The sequence below is a fragment of the Tachyglossus aculeatus genome, chromosome 18 (genome assembly GCF_015852505.1).
Source record: "Tachyglossus aculeatus isolate mTacAcu1 chromosome 18, mTacAcu1.pri, whole genome shotgun sequence".
NCBI lineage: Eukaryota > Metazoa > Chordata > Mammalia > Monotremata > Tachyglossidae > Tachyglossus > Tachyglossus aculeatus.
Genome location: NC_052083.1, coordinates 20,957,102 through 20,970,217, shown reverse-complemented (window position 1 = coordinate 20,970,217; position 13,116 = coordinate 20,957,102). Strand labels below are relative to the sequence as shown.

The 13,116-nt window shown below is 40.4% G+C and overlaps 1 pseudogene; it reads left to right on the top strand.

Moving 5' to 3' along the window:
• Positions 1-628: 628 nt before the first annotated feature.
• LOC119940440 lies at positions 629-1,563 on the top strand (annotated as a pseudogene).
• The last annotated feature ends 11,553 nt before the right edge of the window (positions 1,564-13,116 follow it).

Below are 13,116 nucleotides of genomic sequence, written 5' to 3'. Positions count from 1 at the left end.
AAAAATTAAAATAATGTAGGAAGATTTATGCCTCATGAGGAGGGGACTTCAATAGGCATTCAGAAAAGTTATTGTTGCAACTAATAACGAATCGTTATGAAATCATCATAGAACTCTAATCCACACTTTGGCTATTTCGTGCTCAAAAATCAAAAAGCATCCTATTTGCTTGTGTGGGTAAGTTAACCCGGTCCATACAGTACTTTATGAATTAATACACCGACCACTGTTACTCAGCTGCCCCCTCATTCACATTAGTTTCTTCTAGAAATATTATTTAGGAGCAACAGTTAGCTGGAGGTTGTTCAGAAGAGATAAAATATAAAAGGAGGGCATATTATAAATTATAGTGATATTCGTTCATTCATTCATTCAATCGTATTTATTGAGCGCTTACTGTGTGCAGAGCACTGTACTAAGCGCTTGGGAAGTACAGGTTGGCAACATGTAGAGACGGTCCCTACCCAACAGTGGGCTCACAGTCTAGAAGACTAGATATCTATTTGAACAGAAGTAACTGATTTTTTTCTGGGATTTGGGATTACGGGATGCCCTGTGTGCATTGGCTACATGCTTTTATTCAAACTTTCTGATTTTGTCTTTTTCACAGCTGAATAATTTAGAAGAAATGGAACAGGGAAATCTTATTGTAGAAGAATTTGTTTTCCTGGGATTTCTGAATCTTCCCAAACTGAGAGAAATCCTGTTTAGGATTCTTTTTATTCAACTATATGATCATCCTAGCAGGAAATAGACTGATAATTATAATAACCACTATGGATCAAACTCTCCACACACCAATGTGCTTTTTCCTTAGGAACCTCTCCTTCTTGGAAATCTGTTATACATCCATAACTCTGCCCAGAATGCTGATGAGTCTTCAGACACAGGATGGAACTATTTCTTTCCTTTCACGTACTGTACAGCTGTGCTTCCTCCTAATTCTTGGAGCCACGGAGTGCTTGCTCCTGGCTGTGATGGCGTACGATCGTCACGTGGCCATATGTATCCCGCTGTGGTATCTAATCATCATGAGACATAAAGTATGTGTCCTGCTGGCAGCTGGTTCCTGGATCAATGGCATTCCGGTACAGATAGGGCAGGCGGCTCAGATGTTCTCCCTGCCCTTCTGCGATTCCAACAGGCTGAACCGTTTTTTTCTGCCATATCCCACCAGTACTCAAGCTGACCTGTGGGGACACGTCTATGAATCAACTCTCAGTCTGTGCTGTGGCCCTGCTCTTTTTAACAGCCCCATTTCTCTTGATACTTGTGCCCTGTGTCAAAATCATCTCCACCTTCCTGAAGTTACCTTCGGCCACGGGGAGGTGCAAAGCCTTCTCCACCTGTACTTCCCACCTCATCGTTGTCACCTCGTTCTTTCGACCCGCTATCATCAAATATCTATGGCCCAAATCAAGCCACTCAGCAGATGTGGATAAATTTCTGTCTTTGTTCTACACTATTGTAACACCAGTATCTAACCCCATGATTTACAGTCTGAGAAACAAGGAAGTGACTGTTGCCCTGAAAACGTTTCTATCACAAAGATTCGTTAGTTAGGAGATCATATGAATTAAGGAAGCTGTTTTCCTAACAGGTCATCATGTATTGATACCAAGAAAATCTTATTCCTGGCTACCTCAATCACCCAAGCCTGTGAAGATATGCCTTCAGTACTCACTCTCTCGTGTTGAAGGTAACCTTGTGTCAGAAAATGGAATCTCTGCACGGTCTGAAGACCATTTCAAACGCAAAAGGGGTCAGATATCCAGTATGTTGGAACCCGCTCTAATTTCTATTTGTTCAGCAGTTAAATTTAATCAATCATTTCCTAAGAAGAGAAATAATAAGTAATAAGCTACACTGAGCCTGACTCAAACTGACTCAGTGTATTTTGTAGAAGTTTCCTTTCATATTCTCGATTCTTATGCAATGAACCAAATATGATTATTTGATTGATAAGTCTGTTTAGGCAGATATAATTTCTTAAATGATTTTTTTCAGAAGAAAACATTTTGGGATCGAATCCAAAATCCACTTGGTTTAGGAACCAAGTGACTAGTTGCAGGAGTTGAACCTCTCAGGCTTAACTAAAACTTCTAGAGTTTTGTAACAGTAGTGTACATCTGCCAGTAGAGTTTCAGTCCCATATCTCAGGTCAGTGATCCAAAGTTAGGGAACGTGGTGAAAAAGGTAAGAAAGAGAATCAGAGTCAGAGAGAAGGAGGCAATGGGAATCTTTTTGGTGACTATCTTAATCTCTTTGTTTGAAATCTCTGCCCAGAGAACACTACCACTTCACTCAGTGCTTAGTGTTTTTTATAGTCTTTGCTAGGTAACCAGACTCAGATCCAGGTAGGAGGAGGATAACAAGCAAGGCAAGTGATTTGTGTTTCCATGGTGGTTGGAAAACAATTAATGAATCACACATCCTTCCACTGTGTTGCTCCAGAAAAAGGGTGCTTGTGGGGAAAATAGTGATTTAGGTCTCCTAGGAGAATTGGTTTAAGGCAGAAGGTGTAATCAGAAGCATATAGTGAGAGAAGCAAGGAAATCTCCACATTCTGAAATTCACCTTTGAAGAGCCATCAGTCTGGGCCAATAGTAGAAACATCTGTCCAAGTCTAATGTTAACCTACAAATCATACAGTGGTATATAATGAGTGCTTACTATGTGCAGAGCACTGGACTGAGCACTTGGGACAGTACAATCCCCCTCTCGACCCCGCGCGCGCGGCAGTGCGCTGCCTGGCTCCTCCCCCACCCCTCCTCTTTTAGCGCGAACCTGAGGAAGCCGCTCCGCCGCTCCACCCTTCGCCCTCCCCCACTCCGGCCTGTGAGTAGCGGGCCCAGGCTACGGCCTGAGGGCGGAGCCACGGGCGTGGGCCGGCCCTGCGCTAAACGATCAAAGACCACTGTCCAGTGATGCCCCGAGCTGGGACACATCTTTTGGTTCCGAATTAGGGGTGTTGGTGCCTCTGGGGCCGGGAGCGGAGTTCTGCCCCGGGACGGAGGCCATGGCTTCGGGTGGAAGTACCTGACTGCCCTATGGTGGGGGGGGGCTACATGTTTTGTCGTCTGTCTACCTCCTTCTAGACTGTGAGCCCGTTGTGGGCAGGTACCTTCTCTATCTGTTGGTGAATTGGACTTTCCCAGCGCTTAGCACAGTGCTGTGCACACAGAAAGCGCTCAGTAAATACGATTGAATGAATGAAGGAATGTTTCTATTTATCCATTCTCATGGTATTGATACCTGTCTACTTGTTTTGTTTTGCTGTCTGTCTCCCCCTTCTAGGCTGTGAACCCATTGTTGGGTAGGGATTGTCTCTAGCTGTTGCCGAATTGTACTTTCCAGGCGCTTAGTACAGTGCTCTGCAAACAGGAAGCGCTCAATAAATACGAATGAATGAATGAACGAATGAATTCAATATAACAGCATTTGTGGACGTGCTCCCTGCCCTTAAGGAGCTTACAGTCTAAATGATTTGGCCAATACAATAATAATAATTGTGGTATTTGTAAGCTGTGTGCCAGACACTATACTATTTGTTGGGGTGAATACAAGCAAATCAGGTTAGACACAGTCCCTGTACTGCATGGGGCTCACAGTCTTAGTCCCCATTTAACAGATGATATAACTGAGGCCCAGAGAAGTGAAGTGATTTGCCCAAGGTCACACAGTAGACAAGTGGCAGAGCCGGGATTAGAACCCATGACCTTCTGACTCCCAGGCCCGTATTCTATCCACTTCACCTGCTGCTTCTCAATTAATACTGTCATTTAAGAATGTCATCATCATCAACACTTAACAACTGCACTGCTTTAGGTATGGCTTCACTAGGGAAATTTTCATGGAATTGTATCAGGTAACCTATGAGGATATTAACTATGGGATTCATTCACTATGCGGCAAAGCATAAAGCAGCACTTGAGGTAGACCAAATTATCATTGTCATTATCCTCATCATCAATGGTAATTAGTGAGAGCTTACTGTGTGCAGAGCACTGTAATAAACACATAAGCAAGTACAATACTACAGAGTTGGTAGACGCATTGCCTACCCACAACAAGCTCACAGTCTGTTGATAGCTGTCCCCCCTATCTGGATTATGAGCCCGTTGTGGACAGAGATTGTTTATCTTTATTGCTGTATTGTACTTTTCAAGTGCCTAGTACAGTGTTCTGCACGTAGTAAGTGTTCAATAAATACGACTGAATAAATGAATACAGGCTAAAGGGAGAGATAGACATTTACATGAATCAGACACTAATCCTAGACTTGGTATCTATTGAGTCACATTTAACATCCATCAATGGTATTTATTAAGCAACTAGTGCTTGCAGAGCACTGTGATGAGTGCTTGGGAGAAATAAAATAAAACAGAATTAGCAAACACGTTCCCTTCCATGTTCCTGGATACATGCGGGTAAATACTGATAGAAATTTTGTGTATAAATGCCAAATATTCCATAGTGACTTGCATAAATCCTGGGGAAGATGGAGTGGATGAGTGGTCCAGGGGTATGGAGACAGTTGCAATGAACCAAGATGCTTTTCCAGAATATATAAGTTACATGACACTTATTAATGAATTCATTATTAATGAATTTATTGAATTCAATTGTTGTGGGGCAGGGAAGGGGATAAAGCAGTGGGACGGTGTAGGGGCGATGGGGAGGGGAGCAGAAGAAAAGGGGGGCTCAGTCTGGGAAGGCCTCCTGGAGAAAGTGAGCTCTCAGTAGGATTTTGGAGGGGGGAAGAGGGCTAGTTTGGCAGATGTGAGGAGGGAGGACATTCCTGTTCTCCCTCCACAGACAGTAAACACTATGTGAGACTTGAGTATCTGTCCACGCTCTGTCCTTACGTGTGTTACTTTCCCCTAATCCCTCTTGAATTTCATTCTGTTTTTCATGGAACACTTTCTAAAGGGTCAAGTTTACCTTCAATTCTATTTCAATCCATCAAATGATAACCCCACCCAAAAGAAGATAGGTACAACTCGGACCAACAAACTTAATTGAGAAGCAGCATGCTTAGTGCATAGACAATGGCATTGGGAGTCAGAAGGACCTGGGTTCTAATTGCAGCTCCACCACCTGTCTGCTGTGTGACGTTGGGAAAGTCACTTCACTTCTCTGTGTCTCAGATACCACATCTACAAAGTGGGGATTAAGACTCTGAGCTCCATGTAGGAAATGGACTGGATCCAACCTGATTAGCTTGTACCTCCCTACTGCTTAGTACAGTGTCCAGCTTATAGTAAGTGCTTAACAAATACAACTGGAAAAGAAAAATGTCTGATGAAAGCAGTACATCTCTAGGTGTTACTATTCAAGGAGCTTAATTTTTTTTCTTTTGGAACAAGAGTAATTTGAGCTATGTTGGGTGCACACAATTATTAGATGTCACCATTTAGGGTATTTTTTCAAAAGTTAGTCCCTTCTTGTGTGTATATATACACACTCTCACGTATAAATAATGAATATACACACACATATATGTATGTATATGCATATAACGTATATACATATATGTGTGTGTGTATATACATAGACAAAAACTTCATTGCTCTGATGCTAACCTTCATATTGAACCTCAATCTCATCTATCTTGCCATCGACCTCTCGACCACGTCCTGTCCCTGGCCTGGAATGCCTTCCCTCCTCATATCCAAGAGACAATGTCTCTCCCCATTTCAAAGAATTAATGAAGGCACATCTCCTCCAAGAGGCCTACCCTGACTAACCACTCCTTTCCCTTTTTCCCACTCCCTTCTATGTCACCCTGAGTTTCTCTCTTTATTCACCCACCAATTCAGTCCCACAGAACATATCTACAGATCTGTAATTCATTTATTTATATTAATGTCTGTCTTCTCGTCTACACAGTAAGCTTGCTATGGGCAGGGAATATGTCTGTTTATTGTTATATTGTATTCTCCCAAGTGTTTACTGCAATGATTTGCACACAGTGAGCGTTCAATAAATGCAATTTACTGACTGACTGGATTTTAAGACATATCCAACATCTGTTTAACTGCAAATGAAAGAGTATTCCTCACAAGAACAGAACAGTGATCCTGGAAACAGAAGCAGATCAGGAGCAGAGGAACTTGTGTGTTGGATGAAAAAAACAACCCAACCTTCCGCTCCCAGGAATGCCTAAAGTATTCCTTTATGATCCTCTCTCCCTAATATTTGAATAAAACAATAGAACATAAATATTTATCAGTAATTCTGTGATGCCACAAAGCTTTGGCCTCATGTTCTGCACACAAGTAAATACCATTAATTGATTGAGAAAGTGCCAAATTTTATGTGCTGATATCTTTTCCCCTCATCTTTTGCTAGCCTACTACCTTCTGAGTTTGGGCAGGTGCAGTCCATTTTAATTCTCAGAACAAGGAATGGACCTTTGACCCTCTTTCATGGTCCTTCCAAGAGCCCAGAATATCCTGTGCACATAGTGAGCCATCAGCAAATAATAAAAATGGGAATGTGCCAGGTAACAGTGACTAAGAATTGACTTTATAATTCAATTAAAAGTCACATTCACAAATCCGAGCTTCTAAGATCCTGGGAAATTATCTTTTCACATAGAATTCTCTTTAGGGCACCTTTCACCTCTTGATTCCTCAGACTATAGATCAGGAGAATTAGCATGAGAGTGAAGACTGAAGAGGAGAGAGAAAGCAGCTCGGGAGAGTAGGAAGATTTGACTCGGGAATAGGTCGAACCTGCAGCCCCGAAGAACAGCGAGACAACAATGAGGTGGGACAAACAGGTAGAGAAGGCTTTGCGATGGCCCTCGGTGAAGGACATCTTCAGGATGGTGATGAGGAAGCAGATGTAAGATACAATGATCACTCCAAAGGGGACTATCAGGACGATCACAGTCCCAGTTACACTGTATACCTCAATCACAAGGCGTTTCCATGCACACGAGGTCTAAGAGAGGAGGGCCATCACAGAAGAAATGGTTAATTACATTATGTCCAGAGAAGGGCAATATAAACAACATTGCAGTCTGTACTGTTGCCTTGGGAATTCCTGCTACCCAGGAAACCAGAGCCAGCTGCAGACAGTACCTCCAGTTCATAATAAGTGAATAGCGGAGTGGGTGACAGATTGTGGCCTGTCTGTCATAAGCCATCATTGTCAGGATCCAACACTCTGAGAGCCCAAAAGAGAAGGAGAAATACAACTGGGCTGCACAGTCACAATAGGAAATACTTTTATCCTTGGACAGGAAATTGGTGAGCATTTTGGGGATGATGACAGTGGTGTAACAAATACCCACAAGGGACAGACTCCTGAGGAAAAAGTTCATGGGAGTTTGAAGGGCAGGGTCCACAGTGGAGACCAATACTACGAAAGAGTTTCCAATCATGGCTATTAAGTATACCACAAGGAAAATCAGAAACAACATTTTGACCTGAAATTCAGGAAGGCTGGCAAAACCCAAAAGAATCACATGTGACAGATTGCTTTTCCTCATTTGCATGATGCTTTTAGGGGCAATATGAGTACAGAAACAACTGGGCCCAAAATGTGTCTTCTCTGTTCAGTAAAAAGCAACAACAGTACCAACACTTTCAGAGTCCATGTTCTCCCTACAAACATTTCTCAACATGAACTTGAATAGTTTGTTTGGTCCTTGATCAAGGTAGTGATTGTGGAATATATGTGCTTCTTAGCCATGTGGAAGATCCTCAGATTGATTTCCTGTTTCTTTGCTTCTCCTCTTTCCCCAACCTTCCTGTAACCATATAGTTACAAGTCCACCCCCCTCTTCCTTATCACCCTTTCTCTCTCAAATCCCATCTTTAGGAAAATAGAGCTATGATTTTAGCTCTGGGAAACAGGTTTCAAAAATAAAAATATTTGTCTTCTTCTCAGAAACCTGGAAATCCTTCCATACTCTTCCTTTCGTCTTTTGTAAGTGACATGAAAGATAGATGCTATCAATAAAATCACAGTGGTGGGAGAGGAGGAATAGTTTGAGAAGCTGGGAACCAAGAAAAACATTTGAACATGCTAGAGTCTTACTCTTTCCTTAACAAAAATTCATTGTTGTCTCAGATATTTTCTTTTGTTATTTCAATTTCGGATTTCATTCTTGAATACTTTGAGTAAAATGAAAGGGAAGAAAAAAACAAAAGCCCAAATCTATCTTGAGACTCCATTCCAAAACTGTGTAGGTTTGACAACCATTTCTGTTTCTTGGAAAGGTTCAGCTGTTTTTACATATTACACCGAACAGCAAGTCACTTCTCTTCATCATATTGGGTGGTAGCACTCCATTTCTTGGAAATTTGCAGGGTCACATCACCATTAATATCAAAGGAAGTCTTTTGAGTTTGAACCTCATAGCTCTCTGCCAATTGATGCCATTATAAGTCATTCCCTCCACCCAACTCAAGAAAACCTGTTCACTGTTCCAACCCACTTTACTTGCCCATCAAGTATCATTTTCTTCCTAAACCAGAATTCTGCCACTTCTTCAAGCTCTCCAAAACCACTACGTGGGCTCTTCCCACAGTACAGCTTCCTACACTTTCCACTCAACCACCTTCAGATTTGGTTATACTCTAGTGTATTTCTGGAGCTCGTATATGGTTATTTTAAATACCTGGATCCTCTTATCTAGTGTCGTAAGAGGTTCATGCTTTTCTACTAGACCTATCTCCCTCACTCATTTCAAAGCTCCAGGAAAGCAAGAATCACATTTTATCCTTCCTAGATAATTCCACATACAGTGCATACAGCAGGTGTATTTTCTTGTATTTCTGAATTGTACTTTCCAAGCGCTTAGTACAGTAATCTGTACACAGTAAGCTCTCAATAAATACTATTGTATGAATTGAATGAATGAATGAATGCCACAGTGCGTTGTGTCAAGATGGGGTTCACCAAACACTGTTGCAAATCAATCAGTCATATTTATTGAGTGCTCACTGTGTGCAGATAACTATACTAAGCACTTGGAAGAGCACAGTATAATAGATTTGTCAGGCTTTTCACCTGCACACAAAGTGCTCACAGCCTACAGGGGTGTACTAATATTGTTTCATCCATCCTCCCAACATCCCTGTGAGATTCAAAAGAGCTAAAGAAGTAGTTATGCTCCTTTTATAAAAAGGAAAGGGGAAAAATGGGAAGTGAGAGATCCAGGATTAGAAGCCAAATCTTCCATTACCTAGGCTGTCTTTTCTACACTATTAAATAATAAATGGTGAATGTTCTATTGAGAAATCTCCCTGCTTCTTGAAGCATTATTTTTCTTTCCTGGTTGATTTGAAAGGCTCAGGTTCTGAATGATAAGGTCTCTTTGAAATTTTGGGGTGACCCTTGAGAGGTGGTCCCCAAGCCACTGCTTACAAAAAAGCAAGCAATGGGATAGCTTATTATTCTTTTGTTTATCTTTCTTTATAGAACTATGGAAAGCCTCAGTAGGTTACGTCATGCCCATGAGATGCTTCTAGATTTTACACGTTAAAGACATTGTGAAATCACTGAATTTTTAATTGTGCACATTGGGGATAAGGTGTAAAATGTATTTGCCTGAGCTTGTAGGGATTTTGATTTTTCAGAAGCCTTGCCTCCAAAGCCTACTTATCTAAAAGGAAAATGTCATCTAAAGTTTGCCTGAATTCAAGCTAGATAGATGTGTTGGAATTCTTCATTGTATTCACATTAGAAATAGCATATAGATTACAAAACTGAATCCTTTGTGGAGGTTCTTATAATGTTCTTATTTTCATCTTTCTCTTCAAATATTTGGTGACTGGGTGAAACAGAACTACTGAAAATTTGATTGGGATGGTGGAAGATTTATTTCTGATTATTATATTTAATATCAGCCATTAATTCAGTACTGAACCTTTCTTAAATTGATTAAAGACGGACTGAATTTCATGTAGATTGTAAGATCCTAGAGGGCGGGTATTATCTACCAATTCTATTAAATTGTATTTTCCCAAATGTTTAGTACAGTGCTCCGCACACAGGACTTGCTCAAGAAAAACCACTGATTGATTTTGGTATTCAAATTTTTACAGGAAAAAAAATACAGAAATCAACAACAATATTCAAATTACAATGACTGCAGGAGTGAGCTCTGTAGTTAAAAACTTATAATTATAAAGGTTTCAGTGTGCTTTTCTAATGAACAAGTTTGGTTCTCAAGTCAAAACAGCTAGCAAGCAAAAGACTCAGCATGGTGTAGTGGATAGAGTATGGGCCTGAGAGCCAGAAGGTCAAGAGTTCTAATCTCTACTCCACCACTTGTCTGCTGTGTGACCTTGGGCAAGTTACTTATGGGCAAGTTATTTAACTTCTCTCTGCCTCAGTTATCTCATCTGTAAAAAGTGGGGATTAAGAGTGTGAGTACAATATGGGACAGGGACTGTATCCCACCTTGTATCTGCCCCAGCCCTTAGAACAGCACTTGGCACATAGTAAGCGCTTAACAAGTACTATTATTATTATTACTACTAATAATAATAAATTATACTTATTAAGGGATAAAAGTTAAACAGTGCCCGACACCCAGCCCTGAAATCATGTTTTCTGTTATCCCGAGTCAAAGAAAATTCTCCCCTCTAGGCCAGTGAAACTAATTCCTTCTTTATTCTCTTTTAGGGTCTCACAAATTCAATCCATCAGATTGAATTCTTAGAACTGATGATGCTTTATATCTAAACATGGAATACTGCGATCAGGACTTGTTTTGATGTGTATAGATCTATGATTTCATTAATTTATATTGATGCCTATTTACTTGTTTTAATGTCTGTCTCCTCCCTTCTAGACTGTTATTCCGCTGTGGGCAGGGATTGTCTCTCTTTATTACTGAATTGTACTTTCCAAGCACTTAGTTCAGTGCTCTGCACACAGTAAGTACTCAATTAATATGATTGAATGAATAAATGAATGATTACATTGACTAGTCATAATCCTTAATATCAACATCAATCAATGATGTCAACCAAAATGGAACAGATTCCAACAGAATCAAAGTGAAATTAGCCTATTGTAGACAGACCAGTGGCCCAGGAATTTCAAAATAACTTACAATACCAAACTGAGGTTAGGCAACCCAACAATGGAGTATGGGGAGTTACTGCTTCATATTTCTCAGGTTACAACAAGGGTCTAAATTTATGGGAATGTGCATGTTGCAGATGATGATAATTTGAAAACCTGCTATACCAAATCCACCTTGAATAATTGGTAATTCACTAGATATTTTGTCCCCTATTAAGATTATTTGGTTACAAGGATACTTTCTGTTTTGTCAAAAAATATTTGTTAAGCACTTTCTGTTTAACATGTACTGTACCAAGTGTGGGGAAATACACAAAACAGTCAAGTTGAACAGAGTCTAAGCTTGATTTACTGGCAATGTCACTCATTTTCCAAACAATTTTGTACCCGGTCCCCAACAAAGTCTGCTTTCAGTCAGCTGAACAACTAGCTTGTGGCTTCTATCTTACATTCATGCTTTCTCTAGTATCTCTTTGGTGTATTCCCTTTTAGGCCTACTTTTTAATATTTTATTAACTGACCGTATGTCAGGGTTAGGTTCCTTTATACATACGTGGCTTTTGCTTGTTTCACTTCTTTAGTAATTAGTTTTAATTTGAATGGATGAGAATATCAATTAAAATATTTCGGCCTGTAACACCAGGCTTCAGAGCTACATTGTAACTCAGGGATTATTTTTAGTGAATCTTTAGTAACGCTTCTCTGAGAAGCCTCAGACTGGCCTTGTTCACCTAATATCTTTCAGGACAGAGGACAGCCCAGTGATGCTGAGTTCTCTCCACTAAGAGGCCACAAATGGATATGGACCATCAACCATTGCCCAGGACAAAGACCTGCCTGAGGATGCTGGGATATCTCTGCCAAGCAGCCACATTTCAATATACCATTTGATAACCCCAACCAAAACATGATAGGCACAACCTGGTCTAATGGAGTGATTTGAAAAACAAGGTGACCTAGTTGATATAGTCCACGGGACTGGAGGTCAGAGAGATCTGGGGTCTAATACCAGCTCTGCTAATTGTCTAAAGTGTGACCTTGTTCAAGTCACTTTCACTTCTCTGTGCTTCGGTTACCACATCTGTGAAATGGGGTTTAGAGCTGTTATCCACATGCAGAACATGAACTGTGGCCAATTTGAATAGCTTGTATGTCCCTAGTACGGCGCCTAGCTCATAATAAATACTTACGAAATGCCATTTAAAAATGACCGATAAAAGGAACTGAATGATCAATTGGATCTGTAGGTGTTTCTACTCAAAGAGGTTGATTTTTTTCTTCTTTTGGAACGAGATGAGTACCTGCTTTGAGCTTTGTTGAATGCTGAAAATTATTAGATGTCATTTCAGTTATCACTTTGCTTCAAAACTCAGGCATGATAATTGGATTTTAAGACATGCCAACATCTGTTTAAATGCAAACGAGTGTAGGAGTGTTAGTAGCAGGAGTGGATCAATAGCAGAGGAACTTGTCTGATGGATGGATAATCAACTCAATCTTCAGATCCCAGGAACTCCTAAAGCATACTTTTCTGATACTTTCTCTTTACTTTTTAAATAAATCAATATAAAATTGAGCCATTTCATTAATTTCTAAATGCTACAAAACTTTGGCCTCATGCTCTTTACACGTTAAAGCCCTCAGAAATGTCATTAATTGATTGATAAAGTGCCCAATTTTACTGGTGTCATGGTCTCAGCATCTCATCTCTTGCTAGCCATCTATCTTCTGAATTTGTACAGGTGTTGGCCATCTTAACTCTGAGAACAGATTTACTCTTCCATGGTCTTTCAACACTTAGAACAGTGCCCAGCGCTTAGGACAGTGCTTTGCACGTAGTAAGTGCTTAACAAATGCCATCATTATTGTTATTATTTCAAGCCCTCAGCGAATAATAAAGATGGCAATACACTAGGTCACGGTGAATAAGCAAAGCCACTGACTTCCTGATATCTTAACAAAAAAAGTCACCTTCCAAAATCAGAGCTTCCCAGATCCTGGGAAAATATCTTTCTTACCTAGAATTCTCTTCAGGGCAACTTTCACCTCTTGATTCTTCAGACT